At 38.4% G+C, this 22,038-nt stretch overlaps 1 long non-coding RNA gene across 1 annotated transcript in view; it reads left to right on the top strand.

Moving 5' to 3' along the window:
• Positions 1-6,263: 6,263 nt before the first annotated feature.
• Positions 6,264-22,038, top strand: part of LOC140532421 (uncharacterized) — a 38,121-nt gene continuing 22,346 nt past the window's right edge. The window contains exons 1-2 of the long non-coding RNA XR_011976508.1: positions 6,264-6,448; positions 8,593-8,692. This is a non-coding gene — a long non-coding RNA (uncharacterized lncRNA). The remainder of the gene's footprint in view (positions 6,449-8,592; positions 8,693-22,038) is intronic.

Below are 22,038 nucleotides of genomic sequence, written 5' to 3'. Positions count from 1 at the left end.
CTTTCTAAAATGCATCTGAAGTTTTGGGTTCAAGTTGTCCCTGCTCCACACATCTGGTCAGGTTGGCAAGAACAGTGAGAAATAATTGCATCAACCATTATGACTTTCTCCTTGGTGATCAGCTCAAATCAAATCAAGGAATGTTTTTCCAAGTTTACAGTTTTGTTGTCTTTGTTTAATACGTAGTAGGGGTATTTCTCCTGCAAGGGAAAGAAGGAGAATTTTTTTTTCTTCAGCAGTAGCAGGGATGAAATGATGAAGAGTGAGCTGTTAAAGTCAATTCAAAAGGAAAAGCTTGATATTTATTTCCCATTCCATTGCTTTGAGGCAACCAAATGGAGGTGATTTGATGACTTTGGTTGGAATGTGACAGCCATGCTAGAAAGCAGAGCTCAGGCTAAAGTGTTTAATTTAGCAGCAAATGGATGTTAAACATCACACAGAATCCTTCATCACTGCACTGTGTGGCATTCACTGCTGCTTTACTTGTAATACATGTGAAGATATGATCATCACATATCTAAGATGAGGAGTTATTGCTCAGAAAGCAAGCCATCTCTCACACATCTCCAGCTTGGACTTCTGAGAATTTCCTTTGCTCACTTGTCAGGTAATATTATAATCCAAAGTGTGAAGATGCAGACATGCCAGCTCCTGAGAATGCAAACCATGTAAGGCGCAAAGACTGAGGGTGTGAGGTGAGCTTAGGTTTCCATTCAAGTTCTGCCCACATATATTTTTAGTGGAGAAGATGATGCTTTCTCTGACTAGCAGAGACATTCCACTGTGCTGAATAGTCAAAGGTGACCCATAAATATTACTTAGTGCTTTTTAAAAGTGTTTCTCTCAATTTCAATTTTATTCAAGCCATGTCAGAGGAAATGACTTCATTATGTGTATGTCTATATTAATACAGAAGTAAGCAGGCAAACCATGGAAGTAATGAAAAAGAAGGTAGCACAGAGGAAGTAGGATATGAATTATATGGAGGAAAGGAGGCAGTTGAGCAGATAGAAATGAGAGGAGGGAAGGGAATCCATTTCAGATGTGACAGGTGACATGGTACAGTCATTGAGACATTGACACATCATTGATAATCCATAGGATTGGGAGCTGGAGTAGTGAAACATCTCAAGATCATGCATAGAAGATTGAATTGAAAGAATGTTTAGCCTGAAGAAGTGAAGATGGGGGTGGGAGGGTAATGTCTTTCAAGGGGTTAAATCACTGCTAGTAGGAAGACTTACTCTGATTGGCTGCAGCAGATAGAACTAGGACCTACTGCCTGTAAATTGCAATTTGCAAAGTGGCAAATTTTAGCTGGCTAGAAGGTCATGAGAGTTCCATTCATGATCTGCCTTGAGAAGTCATGGGTTTCTCTTCACTAGAAGCTTTCACCCAGTTGATGACCACTTGCCTGATATGTTGTAGAGAGTTTTCTTTTTTTGGAATTAGGGACCTCTTAAGCTCCTTCAACCTAAGATTATATTTTTATGATAAGTAAGAAAAATCTCTCCCCCAAATTGGGGCTGTCCCAAAGTAAATGAGTGGGTTAGGAAGTGGTGAATTCCCCTTCTCTTTAAGTCTTCAAGCAAAGACTGAATGACTACATATTGGGGTAGGGTAGTCAAGTTTTTTATTAAGGCAAAGGCTGAACTAGGAGAGCAGTGAATTCTCTTCCAACTCTGTGATTCTGAGAGAATCTAGAGTGAGATGAGAACATAGGACAAATTGTAGTCTGCTCTTACTGGCAATTAGACCATGGACTATGAGATTGAAGAGCCTGGGATGTTAGAGGGCTTTGAAAGCCAAAGTCTTAAATTAGCAGCTATCAACCAAGGACACATCTAATAAAATGTGCACCTCACAATGAGCAAGTGTGGTATAATGAATGGAGAGCTAGCCTCTGAGGCAGAAAGACCTGGGTTCAAGTCCTGCCTGGGCAATGGCCATACCACTTGGCCTCTTAGCATTCTGGAAGATCAACAGGCATCTAAGTAGAAGAGAAGGTGCCCATGAACATTGGCAGAAAGAATTTCCTCACCATGGAGTTCCTAATATCAGAGAAATCACAAACCTCATTCTTATCCTCCCTGCCTCAGTGGATTGCATGACATTCAAGGGAGATTATGTTACAAAGCAGATTTTGTAAATGTTAAAAAGCAAAATGTCAGTAGTTTTGTTGTTTTCATCACTGAAGAAAGTAATACAGTTATAGAAACTATCCCTTACCAATACTAGTTATAATTTAAAATGTTTTGTAAGTAGTGTTTTCCTCCAGTAGAATGCAAGGTCTTTCAGGGAAGAGGTTGATTTTATCTCTGCATTCCCAACAGTCAACACAGGACTTGGCACATAGTAGGTGCTTAATCAATGCTTGTTGAATGATTGTTATTTGGGTTGCCGAGATCATATCTGATTCAAATAATAGTGCCACAGTGACTGGGGCATGGATTACATCTTACCTTTAATGGTCTATTTTTCTCATCTCCCACCTTGTTATAGAAAAGTAGTGGACTTAGGGAATGGAATGAGACCTATATTTTTGGACATGATGACTGTGGGCATTTGTTTTGTGTGAATATCTATATTTGGAAAGAATATACATATCCAAGCAAAGACTTTTCTTGTATTTTCTTTTTTCTTCCTTGATAGAAAGGGAAGTAGGCAGGAGAGAAAGTTGTTTCTTGGGGAAAAAATTACTGGTCTTTTTTTATCGTCACCTCACCTTTGATTTTCTAGCATCTATTTCCCAGAAATCCATTCCTAAGACTGAAATGTTGACTTCTCTGATGATACCAAGCATTAAACTTCTATGAGAGTTTCATGTGAGGGCTCAGATGGCCTCTCTCTTCCATTGTGTGACCTCGAGTCCATGAAATAGGATGAGTGATCAAGCCAACAGTATAGGACAGTAGGGTGCTTCTGAAAGTAATCAAACTTTTCAAATATGTGAATATCATCAATCACAGAAATGAGTACCTATGCCAGCCGCATAGTAGGTACTTAATAAGGGTTTGTTTAATTGATCTGAAGTCCCAGCCACCTTGTGCCTCCTTTATCTTCTCCATAAAATGAGGACACTAGACTGAGTGATCTCTAAGGTCCCTTCCAGGACTTTAACAGGGACTGTGAGCCAGAAATAACATTCATTAACAAACGCTTTGGGAGCTTTACAAACACAGAAGTCTTTCTCACAATAATTATCCTGTAGTATTTAATTGGCAAACAGCTTTCACATCCCTCTCTACTTTGAACTGAGCAGCTGCCTGTAGGGGAAATGAAGGAGGTTTTTGCTCCTAGGGAAGGAGAGAGCTTGGGGAAGCCCAAGGGTTTTTCAAAGGTTCTTAGAGTGAGTCTTCCTCTAAATCCTCCTTCATTTCTTGAATGAGGGTGATTTTGTTTGGAAAGCAAATGAAGTAGTAAGAAGAGGGTAAAATAAAGGTGGTTCTAAAATCATGCATAAGTACAGGAGCTAACAGTTTAAAACTGCACTAGGAATTTTGGGAGACCCATCCCATTTTAGAAAAATAAAACCAGTGAAATTGCCCAAATCTTCCCTTATTTTGTAGTTCCCTTTTATTTGCTGTATCATAAGGCATTTAAGTAGTGCACTGGAGACAATGTTGGAAAGATCTGAGTTCAAATCCTCCTCTGACATTTATTAGCTGTGTGACCTTCCCCTGGCAAATCACTAACCCTCTTTCTGCCTCTGTTTCTTAATCTCTAGGATGGGAGTAATTGAATTTGTAGTTATTCCCTTACAGAATTGTTGGGAGGATCAAATGAGATCATATAAATAAAATGTTTTACAAAAACTTAAAAACATTAGATATATCAATGCTAGGGCAGCTAGATGGTGCAGTGGACAGAGTGCCTATCTGAAGTCAGGAAGACTCAGCTTCCTGAATTCAAATCCAGCCTCAGCCACTTCGTAGCTGTGTGACCCTGGACAAGTCACTTAACCCTGTTTACCCCAGTTTCCTCATCAGTAAAATAAGCTGGAAAAGGAAATGGGAAATCATTGCAGTAACTTTGCCAAGAAAACTCTGAAAGGAGTCACAGAGTCAGACATGACTGAAAATGACTAACAAATACCAGTGCTAATTATCATCAACGTTTTAAACTTGGTATCTTCCATTAATTATAAATGTATTTCCCACAGTGTTTGAGGATCGTTTTGATAGGCCAGAACTTTGCACCAATTCTAAATCTATGAGCTTTAATAAGAATAAATATAGTCTTAAACTTGTGTTCAAAATAATCAACCTCAGAAATGTGAAATGAGGAGAGAGGACAACTAGGAAGCATTTTCTCAAACCGAGGTCTAAGGGTCCTAGTGAGCTGTAGCTTCCTATGACGCATCAGGATAATAGAGAAGTCAAAATGGCCATTCAATTCTAAACAACTTTGACAGGCACATTATGCAGAACAGGGGATGTAATGTCCCTCTTCTATTACACCTTGCCCTCATCAGACCACATCTACAATGCTATATTCAGAATCCCATTTATGAATGATGTTGATAAACTGGAGAATGTCCTCAGGAGGAAAACCAAGACAAGAAAGAGCCAAGAGGTCATACCATATGAGGATCTATTGAAGGAACGGGGCTGACATACTAAGTATCTTCAAATGTATGGAGATACCTGTCATTTGGAAGAAGGTGGGAGTAACTTAATATACCTCTTTTTCTTTGTTCCAAAGGGGAGAAGGGAAGGAAATACACACTTTAAACCACCTACTATGTACCAGGAGCTGTGATAAGTTCTTCACAAATATTGTCTCATTTATATTATCTCACGTTATCTCAGAACTTTTTGCAATAAGTGGAAGGTAGCAAGAAGCAAATTTAGACTTGAGTTGAAAGACTCACCAAGGATCAGAGATGGGTCAAAGTAGATGGATTGTCTTCAAGCTAAAAGTGGATGACAGCTTGTAAGATGCCTTCTAGGAAATAATTCCATGCAGATCTTGGTTGGGCTAAATATCCATGTGGACTTGTATTGCTCTGAGACTGTGATTTTATTTTTTTAAAATATAATTTTCATTCTTTTAGATTAAGCCTCTCTTCTAAAATAGGTTATCTGGAAGCATAGCCCACTAACCAATTATTCAACATTTACTTGTCTCCAAAATTTTATTAGATGAGCTGCTAACGAAGTGCTTAATGGAAGGGAACACTGGACAGGTCTTAAGGGTGATGTGAGCATTGCCATCAAACAGTGTGATGTAGTAGAAATTTTTCTGGAATTGGAGTAAGACAATTGTAAGGGTTAATTGCCTGTCTCAGACATCTATTAGATATTTGACCTTAGGTAAGTCAGTCCCTAGACCTCAGTTTGTCTCATGCAAAATGGGGTGATACAACATAGAGTACCTACCTCTCAGAATAACTGTAAAGAAAGCACTATCTGAACAAGAAATGTGAGCTACTATTATATCTTAGGGAAGGGAAGTAGTTGGGGGTGGGGTGGTATCAGAGCCTGCTGGGCTCTGCACAGCTGAAAGCACCTTCAGCTTAATGGAGTCCTGGGTGGTGCAGTCTAAGGAAATGGACGAGTGTATAAAAAGAGAATGATGAAACAGGGAACACCAACATTATCTATCCCATGATGCTTTTCCCCAAGGATCAGATGAGCATTCATTTTGAGGATTTGAGTACTATTCCTAGCTTTATTGCTTACTACCTTTGTGAACTGGGGCTTTGCACATCTCTCTCTGGGATACATTTCTTTTCGTCTGTGAAATGAGAGGACTGGATTTGATGATCTAGAAAGACCTATAAAGGTATCTGCTCAATAACATTCAGTCATTTCACTTGCATCCAATATTTTGTGACCCCATTTGCGTTTTTCTTGGCAAAGATACAGAGCTAGGTTGTCATTTTCTTCTCCAGCTCATTTTACAAATGAGGAAACTGAGGCAAACAGGGTTAACTGACTTGTCCAGAGTCATAGCTAGAAGTATCTGCAGTCTGATTTGAATTCAGAAAGATGATTCTAATTAATGCCTACTTTAATCAGCAAGACGATCCTATTATGTCCAAATCAGTGAGTATTGACTGAGTTTTGGCTGTGGGTAGACTGGTATAGCAAGTAGAGGTATGAACTTGTAGACTAGAAAACTGGGTTTCATCGTGCCTGAGACATTTACTAAGCATGTCTTTCTTTACAAGTCACTAAGATTTTTGAAATTCTCATTAACTCACTCTACCCCAGTAAGCTCATTCCTTCTAAACTCTCTACTCTGATGCTAATTCAAGCCCTGACTGAAAGCACCTGCCTCAGCCTTCCATTCCTTCTGATTGGAAGACTGGAGTGTGGACTGCCAAACTCCTCCCACTGCCTCCTTTGTAGAGGAAGGAAAGAAGACTTTCTCAGTACTTTACTCAGTACCTGCTATTCTGCCTGGTTTAAACTCTATGGAACAAAATGCCTCTGGCCAGGTATGTTCTGGTCTCCCCCTTTCCTGATTCATTTTGTTTGTTAATTTCTTCTTCAGATTATAAGCTATTTGAGGTCAGGGACTGTCTTTTTATTAACTTATTCCCAGCCTTTACCAAAGTATCTAGTACATAATAGGTGCTCAGTAAATGTTTATTTTTGTAGATTAAATAAGCATAATAATAGCTCCTCCCTCCCAGAATTGCTGTGAGCATTAAATGAGGAAGATATGTTTGTATTTATATGTGCATATGTGTGTGTATGTACAGGTAAATACTTTACAAACTGTAAAACAATATAAAAATACAATGAGGATTTGCCAGTTACTGTGTTTAACATGAAAGGAAGGAAGAAGGTAAGAAAGGAGGGAGAGAGGTATAAGCATTGGAAGGACAAGGAGCCTATATATGAAACACTTTCAAAGTTACTGTTTATAAACGAATTAGTAAAAATGGTTTCAGCTGCTCATTGTAGGTGAAGCTTCATTTCCAGAAATTCAACAGTAGTTACCCTTTCATATGTCCTTGTCTTGAAATTTTGCTGAATTAGAAATTTCCAAGTGTTCATGGCCAGCGAGGTAGTGTTTCTTTGTGGCTGACTTTTTTCTTAAAATAGCTATTATTCAAGTATCATTTCATCTCTCCTATGAAGTCAGGCTGAATTAGAGATGGACTATTTTGGTAGGGTGTCTTTAGAGTATAGTCATTAGAATTTTATAACCACTCGTAGGAGTCTAAAAACAAACTCTCTAAAATAGAAAAGAGATGCCACTCATATTTCATATGATCTGAGAATTAGAGCTGGAGGAGACCTTAACTCTCAGTCTTCATTTTGCAAAAATGAAGGGAAAAAAAAGGGAAGCTGAGGCCCTTAAAAGACAATTTAATGAGATTATTCATTCATAAACTATATTATTTAATGTAGGTACTTGACTTCTTACCTGAAAATGAAGTGATTATAAAATCTGGAGAGATGTGGGCTAGTTCATGTAACTAGCCAAGTTTATCAAACTAAAATACTATAGCCCAACAGGTTATGCTTATTGAGCACTTATTGAGAAAGAGGTGATATGGCATGATGAATTGGACATTGCACATGAAATCAGAAAGACCTGAGTTCAAATATTTCCTTAGGAGCTTACAAAGTATTTGCTAATAATACCTATTAGCTTTGTGCCCCTGGACATGACCCCAAAATCCCTTTCAGCTTTAAATCTTGGTACCCATCATCCTACTGTGTGAAATGTTGTCATGGGAGATGTGAAGCTTCAAAGAGAGAAACCAAAGCCGTGAATGGTACAGCCATTCTAGAAAGACATTGGAAGTTCTATTCAGAAAGTTCCTGAAATCTTCCCATATTTTAAAGAGATGATACTTCTACTAAGTATTATGCTGATGATTGTCAAATTTATCTTTCTTGCCTCTCTGTGACCTCGAATCTCATATCCCCAACTGTCCTTCTGACATCACAAAATGGATATCCAACTCACTGTGTCCACACTTGCCTCCTAACCCCTTCCTTGACCACTCTACTTTCCCTATTACTGTAGAGGACACACCATCCTCCCGGTCCTTCTGGCTCCCAAACTAGGAATCATCCTGGATTCCTCACGGTCTCTCACTCCTCATATCTGAGCTGTTGCCAAGGCCTCTCCATTGTATTTTTGCAGCACCTTTTGTTTATTCCCCCTTACCTATGCTATGTTCCAGGCTAAATAATCCCTGAATGATAAGTGTTATTAACACTATTTTATAGTTGAGGAAATTGAAGCCAACAGAAGTTAAGTGACTTGCCCAAGGTCACACAACTAGTAAGTGTCTAAGGCTGGATTTGAATTCAGGTCTTCATGACTCCAGGTCCAATGTTCCATCCACTGTGCTGCCAGTTTAAATTTTGAAATCCTGCTTTTCTATAATTTAAAACTTAGTCTGACATAGGGCTTTGTGTCATGGGCAGACAACACTAACTGTGCCCTCCAAGTGTGCAACCTCAGTTATAGCTTTGTTCAATTTTTCAATGGATTTATTTTCTCATTCACATGGAAACTGTCACTGGTGGCATAACTTGCCCCTCCTCTCTACCCTTTCATTCTATTCTATATTTTGCTATAAGTCTGACTTCCTTTACATCTCTTAACATTGCACAGATATCGTTGGAGGAAATAGGATGCACACCATTCGGGCTGAACCAATCATGAGAGAAGATCCAGACACCAATGTTAGTTTCTGCATCTTAAGTATGCCAAGGTAGGTTTTGAGACACATTATTTAAGACTTTCAATATCCATGATCATTAATTTTGAACTGAAATGTGCCTAGAACCCCATCTAGTATAATCTTTTCATTTTACAAATGAGAAAGTGAGACCCAGAGAAATGAAATCACTTTCCTGATGTTTCACAGCTAGTTGGTAACAGAAATGGGATTTGAACTTAGTTTCTCTGACACCAAAGCTCAATCCACATCCTTTACAAACCATAGCCATAACTATATTGGATGACCTGGACTCTTCCACAGGTACTTTCATTGGTTGTAGTGAATGAAATCTTTTTCTCCCTTCACAAAAAGGTAATAATTGCTTCTTTGTGCATTCCATCCTTTTGTGAACCTCCATCCCTATGAGGGTTGGTGGGGGAAGCTTAAAGAAGACAAGAGGGTCTGGTCATGGACTGGTGGAGAAAGAAGAAGGAAAGCAAGATACAGACCAAGGACAGACTCCTCCTTCCTAGGATATCTGCCTCTGAGGCTAGATTCTCTTTCCAGCTTTCCCTTCTTTAGCCCTTTCATATCCTCCCTCACTCAACTGAACATTCTCTAAGTGACAAGATTCCAAATTATGGTACTCTAACCCCCACCCAATTTTCTTCCTTCCCCAATTCAGTTTTATAATTTGATGTCTCCTCATTTTGAGTATTTGTGCTTACTCTTTCTGGAGATAAAATACTTATAATGTAGTTTATTTATAAACTGAACTTTACCCTTCTTACTCCAGGGCTTTAGAATTATTGACATTCTGTGTATATGCATCATACTTAGAGATCTACCGAGTTTTTGAGATTTAATGAAGTACAGGTCTGAATCATCCCCTGAGTCCTCCTCTAGTGTCTCTTTGTGGCATAGAGGGGGGCCTGAGTTCTTACAGCCTATGCCAGTGCAGCACTGAGTCTGCCTGGTTCTACCACATTGACAAAGCATTAAGTATTGTCCTGACCACAAACTGGGCCTGTTTTATGAAAAATAAACTCCTTGTACATGGGGATGCTCATCTAAGAGGTGGGCCACTTACAATCCTTTGGCCACAGCAGTTGATGAAACAAAGCAAACTGTAGAAAATCATCGCTCTCTGAGGATCGAGGATCGTAGAGTCAATGTCAGCAGAATCCGTAGAGGTCATCTTTCTATAAAGTAATAAACTGAGGCACAAAGATGTTAAGTGATTGCTCAAGATCACCTAATTGGCTAATTTGGTTTCTTTCTACTTCTGCAGTGCAAATGTCAGATTGGGAGAAAATAGGACAGAGCAGATGAAGGTTCACCATCTTTAGATTGTCTTCAAATAATCCTAGCTTAACCACTGATGTTCTGAATGTGACATCTTTATCTAATAAGCAAATGGACCATGAATGTACCAGATTACTAGAGGAGCTAAAGCATACCAATCATTTTAAAATTATTTTACTGTTTTTCACTTACCAAACATCTATATTTTTCTCCTTCCCACCCTCTCTCCCAATGGTACAAGATAGTGAAAATCCTTGTAATAAACATGGTGCTCCAAAAAAATACCCACATTGCTCATGTCCAAAAAGGAATGTCTCATTCTGCACCTTGAATTCATTGCTTCCATGTAGGGAGAAGCAATCATATCAATATTAACATTCTTTCTGTAAAGAAAAGCAAAAACAAAAAACAGTAGCTAAACCAAAGGGTTCCTCACTGGAAAAATCTTTGAGAAGTAAATAAGAATGGATGAGATTGGTTTTTAATATTCTAGAGGGAAAACAGAGCTTTGGATTTGAAGTCTAAGTTTACATCCCAACTTAGCCACTTAATATATATTGAATGATAGCAAAGTACATCTTTCTGCACCTCAGTTTCCTCTCACCCATATAAGTGGGTCATATAACCTCTAAATTGTTTGCCACTGTCAAATCTTTGATCACATGACCTTGTATTCAAAGGTCAGAAGAAAGAGTTCACCGGTCAAGTCCCCTATCAAGAAATTCAAGGAGGATATAGAACAGAGTCCTATAGGTTGAGAAGCTGAGGATGGGTTGCTATCTCTATAGCTAGAGGAAATACTTTATGAAGGAGATCATAGACCTATTCCACATGTTGAAGTATCTGTCTCAATATAGTCAGGTGCCCTCAGGTGATATCTCATAAAAGGAAAGAAGTTCTGGACAATATTGTCATTGTAAGCATTTGTAAATAAATGTAGGGCACACTTACTTTTTATGTGAGTGATATTTGAGGCAAAATATGCTCTATATTCTGGCCAAGAAAAATTCATCCAAGTGATCTCAAATTTGAATGTTCTGTTAGATCTGTGAAATCTAAGAGAAACTTTTAAAGTAATGCTTTGATTTTGCTCCTTGTAGCAGATCAAATTAAACTGAATTCTCAGAGTAATATGCAGATGTAGTTGCTATAGAGCTTTCAGCATCATAGCTGTCTATATTCAAAAGCCTAGAAGAAGGTCTTCAATTTGTTAGGTATGTCTTTTTTGGATGCCTGACAAAAGTTATACAAGATGAGAAATAAGCACATGACTTTCACCCTATGCCTTTAGAAATAGTTACAGGAATGAAATCACTTTGTAGTACTGAAAAACGATAATTAGGCTGCCTTTTTATTAGGCTAGAAGGTCCTTGAGACTATGAAACATTTCTCTCCCTTACTTTGATTTTAGTTCATTTTTCAATTAATAAGCATTTATTTCCTCTGCTTTGTACCCACATTTCCATTTTAATAGGAAAAAAAGAAGGGACAAATGCCCTTGAAACAAATATCCAATTACACAAAACAAACCTAAGTATTAGTCATGTTTAAAAATGTATACACATATGCAATGATGTGTCGGTAAAGCTTAATGACTAGCTCTCTGGGAAAAAGAAATGTACCCGTGACAAACTTTAAAGTTTAATATGAGCTATTAATATTTTCCCTATCACTTTCTTCAGTCTAGACAATCAACAAAACAACTGAACAAGCTCAGCTTTGAAACATTTGCTGATTTCTGAAGTATAAATGTTCACACTGAAAATTTCACAATAGACTTTCCGGAGTCCGTTTGAAGTGACTGCAGCACACAGGAGACATAAATGTATGAAATAAACTAATATTTGTGAAGTATTTTGAAAATCTTAAAAGATGACATAAACACTAGTTGTCTTGTTATTTTACATCTCAAATACACCACCTTTCTATCAGGAGGTTAATAACACATTTTATACTCTGGAATCAGCACTGATCACTTTGCATTGCTCAGAATGTCTGTCTATCAAAGTTATTTTTCTTTACAGTGGTGGTACTCTCATAAAAGATAATCCCCTGGTTCTACTCAACTTCATTTTCTGTCTGTTCATACAAGTCTTCCCAAGTTTCTCTGAACCAATCCCTTTCATAATTTCTTTTGGTTTAATAGTATTCTCTTACATTCAGATACCATATTTTGTTTGTTCACATCCCAACTGCTGGACAACTTATTTTTTAGTTCTTTGCCAGAACCAAAAAAAAAAAAAAAAAAGAGCTACTATAAATTTTTTTTTTGTACATATGGGACATTTTCTTCATTACTTGGTCTCTTTGGGAAATAACTCTAATCAGTCAGTCAATAAAAATGTATGCTGGCACTGTACTAAGTTCTGGAGTTATAAGAAGGGACAGACAGTCCCTGCCCTTAAGGAGCTCATAATGTAATGGAAACAACAAACAACAAAATTAAGATATAAACAAGAACTTTGGAAATGAGAGAACACATTTGAATTGATTGGGAAAAGCTTTCTGTAGAAGATGAGATTGTAGTTGGGGCTAGAAGGACTTGAGGGAAGCCATTTAGTAGAGATGAGGAAGGAGAACATTCCAGGCACAAAGGGCAGCCAGAGAAAAATGCTTGGAGCTGAGAGATGGGGTGTCTTGCTCATGGAAAATCCAGAAAGCCAATGTCAATCAAAGGGTATGAAAAGGGGAGCAAGGTATAAGAAGAAAGGAAAGGTAGAAGAGTGTTAGGGTTTTGAATGCCAAACAGAGCCTTTTTGTATATGATCCTGAAGGTGACAGGGAGCCAATGGAGTTTATTGAATAGGGAGGTGATATAATGGGACCTGTGCTTTAGGAAAATCAGTGGCTGAATAAAGGATAGACAAGAACAGGAAGATGCTTGAGGCAAGCAGATACACCAGTAGGCTATTGCAATAATATAGGCCTGAGGAGACCATGGCCTATACCAGGATAGTGGCAGTGTTAGAAGACGAAAGAGTGTTTCCACAAAGATGTTGTCAAAGTGAAATCAAATGATTTGAGCAACAGCTTGCATATGACGGTGAGGGATAATGAAGAATCCAGGATGACTCCTAGCTTTTGAACCCAAAGGCCTGGGAGGATGGTGTTACCCTCTATAGTAATAGGAAAGGTTTGGGGTGGGGTGGAGATAATGAGTTCTATTTTGGACATATTAAGGTTAAGGTGTCTACTAAACATCCAATTTGAGAAGTTTGAAAGGCAGGTGGAGATGCAAGATTGAAGGCTAACGGAGAGATTGGGACAGGATAAGTAGACTTGAAAATCATCAGTGTTGATGCTGACTAAATCCAAGGGAGCTAATGAGATCATGATGTGGAACTATACATAGGGAGAAGAGAAGAGGGCCAAGGACAAAACCCTGAGGGACACCTATGGGTTGATGACATGATCTGGAGGAAGATGCAACAAAGGAGACAGAAGAAAGCTGGTTCTGACACAGATGGGAGTAATTGCTTTGGGGTTGATGGGAGACACTCAGCATGGCCCTGGTAGCTGCGGGCATGTATGCCCAGGAAAAGATGGAAAGGTCAAGGTCTTCATAGGAGCTTAATTCTTCCCACCATTTCAACCTCTTCTCTTTATATAAGTGAAAACCATATTCCGTTAGTCAGGTTGCCCAGAGTCACAGAGGTGTTATGACTCAATACCTTTTGAGAGATGACTCTGTCTTTTTATCCATATGTGCCTCTCTCCCTATGAACTATGGCCCTCCAATTCCTTTCTTTTTGTGAAGGGCTCATCTCAGTCCTATGTCTTCCCCTTTCTATGTGTACATGGCATCTCTCTAGGCTGGGCAACTCTAAGAAATACCTCAAACTTCTTCTCTTCCCTCACCCTCACCTCTGTGTACCTTATCTCCATGTTATATTCATTGTTCTATAAAGAATACTATGGAAAAAGAAACTGTTTCCATTGCTTTTCAAGAGATTTTCAAAAATTAGGGTGGGAGATCATGATGCATTGATATTGTTGCTGAAATGTACCAAGGTGAGAGAAATTAATGGACTGACTCAATCTGCATTGACAGGAAGGAGAGAATTCTCATAATAGCCCCAATAGAATCTACAAGAATGAAAAATGAGATTTACACCTTTTGTTTCAATAGATTTGTTTTCTCCTCTTTCACAAAACACCATTTTCAGCAAATATATATATATATATATATATATATATATATATATATATATATATATATATATATATATATATATATATATGAGCTTGCTTTTTGCTCATGGTGTATTTATAGGCCCCTCTGTCTCACCTAGTGACAGAAAGAATAAACTTTTGAGCACAGGGTTGAGTCATCATAAAGGGAGACAGGAAAAAAAAAAGGTTGGACTAAGAATCAGAGGAGTTGGGTTCCATTGTTAACTCTACCACTTAGAACTTGGGCAAACTTGTACCATTCTCTTTGCCACTTTAGTTTACCCATCTGCAAAATGAGACTCCTAGACTAGGCAATAACTAAGAGCTTTCCCAGTTCTAAATCTGTGATGCTAACTTGGTAAAATGGTATAAGTGAAGGACAAATCTTTGCAAGGTCAAAGAAGGAAAGCCACGCACTTCCTGGAGATACTGTTATTGAGACATATCAGGAAAACCAGACAGATGAATGAGATTGGTTAAAAGTCAATGGAACAGGGGGGCAGAGCCAAGATGGCGGAGTGAAACCAATGACTCACCTAAGCTCCTGGACAAATTCCTCTGGATACCTCTGAAAGGAGAATCTGACCAAACTTTGGAGGTGTGGAATCCAGTGGGTGACAGACTTTGACGGATTCGGAGCCCAGGTTAGACTGGAAGGTCCACGGGAAGGATCTGTTCAGCGGGGGTGAGCCCCCAGCGCACAGAGCAGCGTGGTCAGCGCAGCAGGGCGGAAGGGACCTGAGAAGCCTGAGAGTGGAGGGCAGAACCAGCGGAGCAGGAGACCAGCCAAACTGAGCTGGTGAGAGCCGCTGAGCGCCAGATATCAGCACAGCAGCCCTTGAAACCTTCAGCCTGAAGACTAAACTTCGGTAAGTCACCTACTTGAACTTCCAGGAGCCAGGATGGTGGAGTGATCAGTAAATGCTCTCTCCTTCCGCCTGATGACCATGAAAGAACCATAAAATATTTCCCCAGAAAAATCCTGGATCAGCGGGAACGGCAGAAGGGGGCAAATAGTCTCATAACACCAGAGGCTAGGAAAATAGCTAAGGGGGATTCCTCCTACTGTGGTGGAGGCAAACTGGAAGGACAGATGACCCAGGGCAGAGAAAATTCGCACTGAGACCCAGGCAAGCCTCAGCGCCGGGAGAGGAGCCCCAGGAGGGGTGGGAACACGCATTAGCATCTAGGCGTGCCTCAGCCCTCCAGGGGAAAAGGGAAGACAATAGGGAAGCTGGGATCACCATCTCCAGAGCTTGCCTTTGCCTCAGTACAGCTGAGGAGATCTCCTGTGACCAGACCACCCCTCCCACACACTTAACAAGCTAACCCCAGGGTTGATCTGGGAAACAAAAAACAAAAACCTGCTTTTAGCTTTTTCACACATCAGCTCAACACAAAGTTCTATACCTTCTGACTGAAAGAACCAGAAGCTACAACACTCAGCCAACATCATGAATAGGAAAAAGCAGAAGGGAGAAAAAACCATAGAATCTTTCTATGGGGATAAGGACCAAAACACAAACACCAAAAAGGTCAAAGCTGAGACTGTACTTCCATCTGAAACTTCAGAAGGGACTATGAACCTCTCGCAAGCACAACTAGTTTTCCTGGAACAGCTGAAGAAGGAAATAGAAGAAAACCTGGCCAATGATTTTAAAATTATAAAAAAAGAATTCACTGATGAGAACATCACTTTGAAAAGGAAAATTGAACAAATGGAAAAGGAAGTTCAAAAGTTAACTGGAGAAAATAATTCCCTAAAAGGAAGAGTTAATCAAACGGAAAAGGAAACCCAAAACCTAATTTGGAAAATTGATCAAATGGAAAAGGAAACACAAAACCTAACTGGGAAAATTGGTCGAATGGAAAAGGAAGTACAAAAATTAAATGGAGAAAATAGCTCCTTAAAGGGAAAAATTGGTCAGATGGAAAAGGAGATGCAAAAGTTAACTGAAGAAAACAATACGATGAAGATTAGAATTGGGCAAGTAGAAACTAATGACTCAATGAGGCAGCAAGAATCAGTCAAACAAAATGTAAAGAATGAAAAGATAGAAGAAGATGTAAAATATTTAATTGGAAAAACAACTGACCTGGAAAATAGATCCAGGAGAGAAAATTTAAGAATTATTGGCTTGCCAGAAACCCATGATGAAGAAAAGAGTCTGGACAATATCTTCCAGGAAATCATCAAAGAAAACTGCCCAGAAGCACTAGACTCAGAGGGCAAAATAGTCATCGCAAGAATCCACCGTTCCCCTCCCGAAAGGGATCCCAAGCTCAAAACCCCAAGAAATATCGTTGCCAAATTCCAGAGCTATCAAGTGAAGGAGAAAATACTACAAGCAGCCAGAAAGAAACAATTCAAATATCAAGGACATACAGTCAGGATCACACAGGACCTTGCAGCTTCTACATTAAAAGACTGAAAGAATTGGAACCCAATATTCCTTAAGGCAAAGGAGTTGGGACTTCAACCAAGGATCAACTACCCAGCAAAGTTCAGCATAACATTTCAGGCAAGGAGAAAGTCATTCAACGAAATAAGGGATTTCCAGAGCTTCCTGACCAAAACTCCAGAACTCAATAGACAATTTGATCTTCAAATGCAGGTCTCAAGAGAATCATAAAAAGGTAAAGAGGGGGGAAAAACAAAAACAAAAACTTGTTACTCAATTAGGGCAAACTGTTTACCTCCCTATAAGGGAAGATGATACCTGTTAATCTTGAGAACTGTGCAGCTATTATGATAAAAGGGATATACATAGAGGGAACGGGTATAAAGTAAATGATATCATGTCAAAAATATGATTTAAGTATGAGAAGGGATTGTAATAGGAGGTGTGAAAAGGAGGAAGCAGAAAATGGCAAATTACATCACAGGAAGAAGTACAAAACTATAGTAGAGGGAAGGAGGGGAGGGAGATGAGCATTGTTTGAGAGGTACTCTCATCTGACTTGTTTAAAGGAGGGAACAATAATCTTAAGTAGATAATCCTAACTAGCTCTATAGGTAGTAGGAGTGGAAGGGGGAAGAAAGGGGAGGGAGGCTAAAAGGGAGGGAAGAAGCAATAAGAGTAAAAGGGAGTAAAAGGGAGGGGGGCTAAAAGAAAGAGGGGAAGGCTGCAGGAGGAGGGGGTGAAAAGTGAATACTATTGAGGAGGGGAAGGGAGACAGGAGAGCTAAAAGCACAAATGGTGGGAAAGAGGATGGAGGGAAATACACAGATTGTAATCATAACTGTGAATGTGAATGGAATGAATTCTCCCATAAAACGGAGACGGATAGCAGAATGGATTAAAAGCCATAATCCAACAATATGCTGCTTACAAGAAACACATTTGAAACAGGGGGACACACATAGGATAAAGGTCAAAGGATGGAGCAGAATATATTGTGCTTCAGCTCATGTAAGAGAGGCAGGAGTAGCAATCCTAATCTCAGACAAAGCAAAAGCAGAAATAGATCTAATCAAAAGGGATAAGGATGGAAACTATATCCTGCTAAAAAGCACCATAGACAATGAAGCAATATCATTACTAAACATGTATGCTCCAAGTGGGATAGCATCCAGATTCTTAGAGGAGAGGTTGGGGGAATTGAAGGAAGAAATTGACAGCAAAACTATACTAGTGGGGGACCTCAACCTCCCCCTCTCTGAACTTGATAAATCTAACCTCAAAATAAACAAGAAAGAGGTTAAGGAGGTAAATAAAACTCTGGATAAGGTAGATATGATAGATCTTTGGAGAAAATTGAATGGGAATAGAAAGGAATATACCTTTTTCTCAGCGGTACATGGAACATTTACAAAAATTGACCATGTACTAGGACATAAAAATCTCACAATCCAGTGCAGAAAGGTAGAGATAATCAATGCATCCTTTTCAGATCATAATGCATTAAAAATTACATGTAATAAAAGGCCATGGAAAGAGAAACCAAAAATCAATTGGAAACTAAATAATCTAATTCTAAAGAAGGATTGGGTTAAAGAAGAAATCATAGAAACAATCAACAACTTCATTCAAGAGAATGACAATAGTGAGACAACGTACCAAAACTTATGGGACACTGCAAAAGCAGTTATTAGGGGAAGTTTTATATCTCTGAATGCTTACATAAATAAAATAGAGAAAGAGGAGATCAATGACTTAGGCTTGCAGTTGAAAAAGCTAGAAAAAGAACAAATTGAAAATCCCCAAGTAAATACCAAATTAGAAATACTGAAAACCAAAGGAGAGATTAATAAAATTGAAATAAAGAAAACTATTGAATTAATAAATAAAACCAATAGTTGGTTTTATGAAAAAACTAATAAAATTGATAAACCTTTGGTTAATCTGATCAAAAAAAAGAAAGAAGAAAACCAAATTACTAACATTAAAAATGAAAGGGGTGAACTCACCTCCAATGAGGAGGAAATTAAAACAATAATTAGAAACTACTTTGCCCAACTTTATGCCCACAAATTCGATAATCTTAACGAGATGGATGAATATTTTAAAAAATACAAATTGCCCAGATTAACAGAAGAGGAAGTTGAATACTTAAACAACCCCATCTCAGAAAAAGAAATTGAACAAGCCATCAATGAACTCCCTAGGAAAAAATCTCCAGGGCCAGATGGATTCACAAGTGAATTCTATCAAACATTTAAAGAACAGTTAATTCCAATACTACATACACTATTCTTGAAAATTGGGGAAGAAGGAGTCCTCCCAAATTCTTTCTATGATACAAATATGGTTTTGATACCCAAACCAGGAAGAGACAAAACAGAGAAAGAAAATTATAGACCAATTTCCCTAATGAATATAGATGCAAAAATTTTAAATAAGATTTTAGCAAAACGAATACAGCATCTAATCACGAGATTAATACATTATGATCAGGTAGGATTCATACCAGGACTACAGGGCTGGTTCAATATTAGGAAAACTATTAGCATTATCGATCACATCAACAACAAAGCTAACAAAAACCACATGATTATCTCAATAGATGCAGAAAAAGCTTTTGACAAAATACAACATCCATTCCTACTGAAAACATTGGAGAACGTAGGAATAAAGGGAACTTTCCATAAAATAATAAGCAGTATCTATCTAAAACCTTCAGCAAGCATTATATGCAATGGGGATAAGCTAGATGCATTCCCAATAAGATCAGGGGTGAAACAAGGTTGTCCATTATCACCACTATTATTCAATATGGTACTAGAAATGTTAGCTGTAGCAATTAGACAAGATAAAGATATTCAAGGAATTAGAATAGCCAAAGAAGAAACTAAGTTATCACTCTTTGCAGATGATATGATGATTTACCTAGAGAATCCCAGAGATTCAAGTAAAAAATTACTTGAATTAATAAACAACTAGTTTTCCTGGAACAGCTGAAGAAGGAAATAGAAGAAAACCTGGCCAATGATTTTAAAATTATAAAAAAAGAATTCACTGATGAGAACATCACTTTGAAAAGGAAAATTGAACAAATGGAAAAGGAAGTTCAAAAGTTAACTGGAGAAAATAATTCCCTAAAAGGAAGAGTTAATCAAACGGAAAAGGAAACCCAAAACCTAATTTGGAAAATTGATCAAATGGAAAAGGAAACACAAAACCTAACTGGGAAAATTGGTCGAATGGAAAAGGAAGTACAAAAATTAAATGGAGAAAATAGCTCCTTAAAGGGAAAAATTGGTCAGATGGAAAAGGAGATGCAAAAGTTAACTGAAGAAAACAATACGATGAAGATTAGAATTGGGCAAGTAGAAACTAATGACTCAATGAGGCAGCAAGAATCAGTCAAACAAAATGTAAAGAATGAAAAGATAGAAGAAGATGTAAAATATTTAATTGGAAAAACAACTGACCTGGAAAATAGATCCAGGAGAGAAAATTTAAGAATTATTGGCTTGCCAGAAACCCATGATGAAGAAAAGAGTCTGGACAATATCTTCCAGGAAATCATCAAAGAAAACTGCCCAGAAGCACTAGACTCAGAGGGCAAAATAGTCATCGCAAGAATCCACCGTTCCCCTCCCGAAAGGGATCCCAAGCTCAAAACCCCAAGAAATATCGTTGCCAAATTCCAGAGCTATCAAGTGAAGGAGAAAATACTACAAGCAGCCAGAAAGAAACAATTCAAATATCAAGGACATACAGTCAGGATCACACAGGACCTTGCAGCTTCTACATTAAAAGACTGAAAGAATTGGAACCCAATATTCCTTAAGGCAAAGGAGTTGGGACTTCAACCAAGGATCAACTACCCAGCAAAGTTCAGCATAACATTTCAGGCAAGGAGAAAGTCATTCAACGAAATAAGGGATTTCCAGAGCTTCCTGACCAAAACTCCAGAACTCAATAGACAATTTGATCTTCAAATGCAGGTCTCAAGAGAATCATAAAAAGGTAAAGAGGGGGGAAAAACAAAAACAAAAACTTGTTACTCAATTAGGGCAAACTGTTTACCTCCCTATAAGGGAAGATGATACCTGTTAATCTTGAGAACTGTGCAGCTATTATGATAAAAGGGATATACATAGAGGGAACGGGTATAAAGTAAATGATATCATGTCAAAAATATGATTTAAGTATGAGAAGGGATTGTAATAGGAGGTGTGAAAAGGAGGAAGCAGAAAATGGCAAATTACATCACAGGAAGAAGTACAAAACTATAGTAGAGGGAAGGAGGGGAGGGAGATGAGCATTGTTTGAGAGGTACTCTCATCTGACTTGTTTAAAGGAGGGAACAATAATCTTAAGTAGATAATCCTAACTAGCTCTATAGGTAGTAGGAGTGGAAGGGGGAAGAAAGGGGAGGGAGGCTAAAAGGGAGGGAAGAAGCAATAAGAGTAAAAGGGAGTAAAAGGGAGGGGGGCTAAAAGAAAGAGGGGAAGGCTGCAGGAGGAGGGGGTGAAAAGTGAATACTATTGAGGAGGGGAAGGGAGACAGGAGAGCTAAAAGCACAAATGGTGGGAAAGAGGATGGAGGGAAATACACAGATTGTAATCATAACTGTGAATGTGAATGGAATGAATTCTCCCATAAAACGGAGACGGATAGCAGAATGGATTAAAAGCCATAATCCAACAATATGCTGCTTACAAGAAACACATTTGAAACAGGGGGACACACATAGGATAAAGGTCAAAGGATGGAGCAGAATATATTGTGCTTCAGCTCATGTAAGAGAGGCAGGAGTAGCAATCCTAATCTCAGACAAAGCAAAAGCAGAAATAGATCTAATCAAAAGGGATAAGGATGGAAACTATATCCTGCTAAAAAGCACCATAGACAATGAAGCAATATCATTACTAAACATGTATGCTCCAAGTGGGATAGCATCCAGATTCTTAGAGGAGAGGTTGGGGGAATTGAAGGAAGAAATTGACAGCAAAACTATACTAGTGGGGGACCTCAACCTCCCCCTCTCTGAACTTGATAAATCTAACCTCAAAATAAACAAGAAAGAGGTTAAGGAGGTAAATAAAACTCTGGATAAGGTAGATATGATAGATCTTTGGAGAAAATTGAATGGGAATAGAAAGGAATATACCTTTTTCTCAGCGATACATGGAACATTTACAAAAATTGACCATGTACTAGGACATAAAATTCTCACAATCCAGCGCAGAAAGGTAGAGATGATCAATGCATCCTTCTCAGATCATAATGCATTAAAAATTACATGTAATAAAAGGCCATGGAAAGAGAAACCAAAAATCAATTGGAAACTAAATAATCTAATCCTAAAGAAGGGTTGGGTTAAAGAAGAAATCACAGAAACAATCAACAATTTCATTCAAGAGAATGACAATAGTGAGACAACATACCAAATCTTATGGGATACTGCAAGAGCAGTTATTAGGGGAAGTTTTATATCTTTGAATGCTTACATAAATAAAATAGAGA

This window comes from Notamacropus eugenii, chromosome 3, assembly GCF_028372415.1.
Source record: "Notamacropus eugenii isolate mMacEug1 chromosome 3, mMacEug1.pri_v2, whole genome shotgun sequence".
Classification (NCBI taxonomy): Eukaryota; Metazoa; Chordata; class Mammalia; order Diprotodontia; family Macropodidae; genus Notamacropus; species Notamacropus eugenii.
The sequence above is the reverse complement of the archived record's forward strand: the minus strand, read 5'-3'. Positions and strand labels throughout refer to the sequence as shown.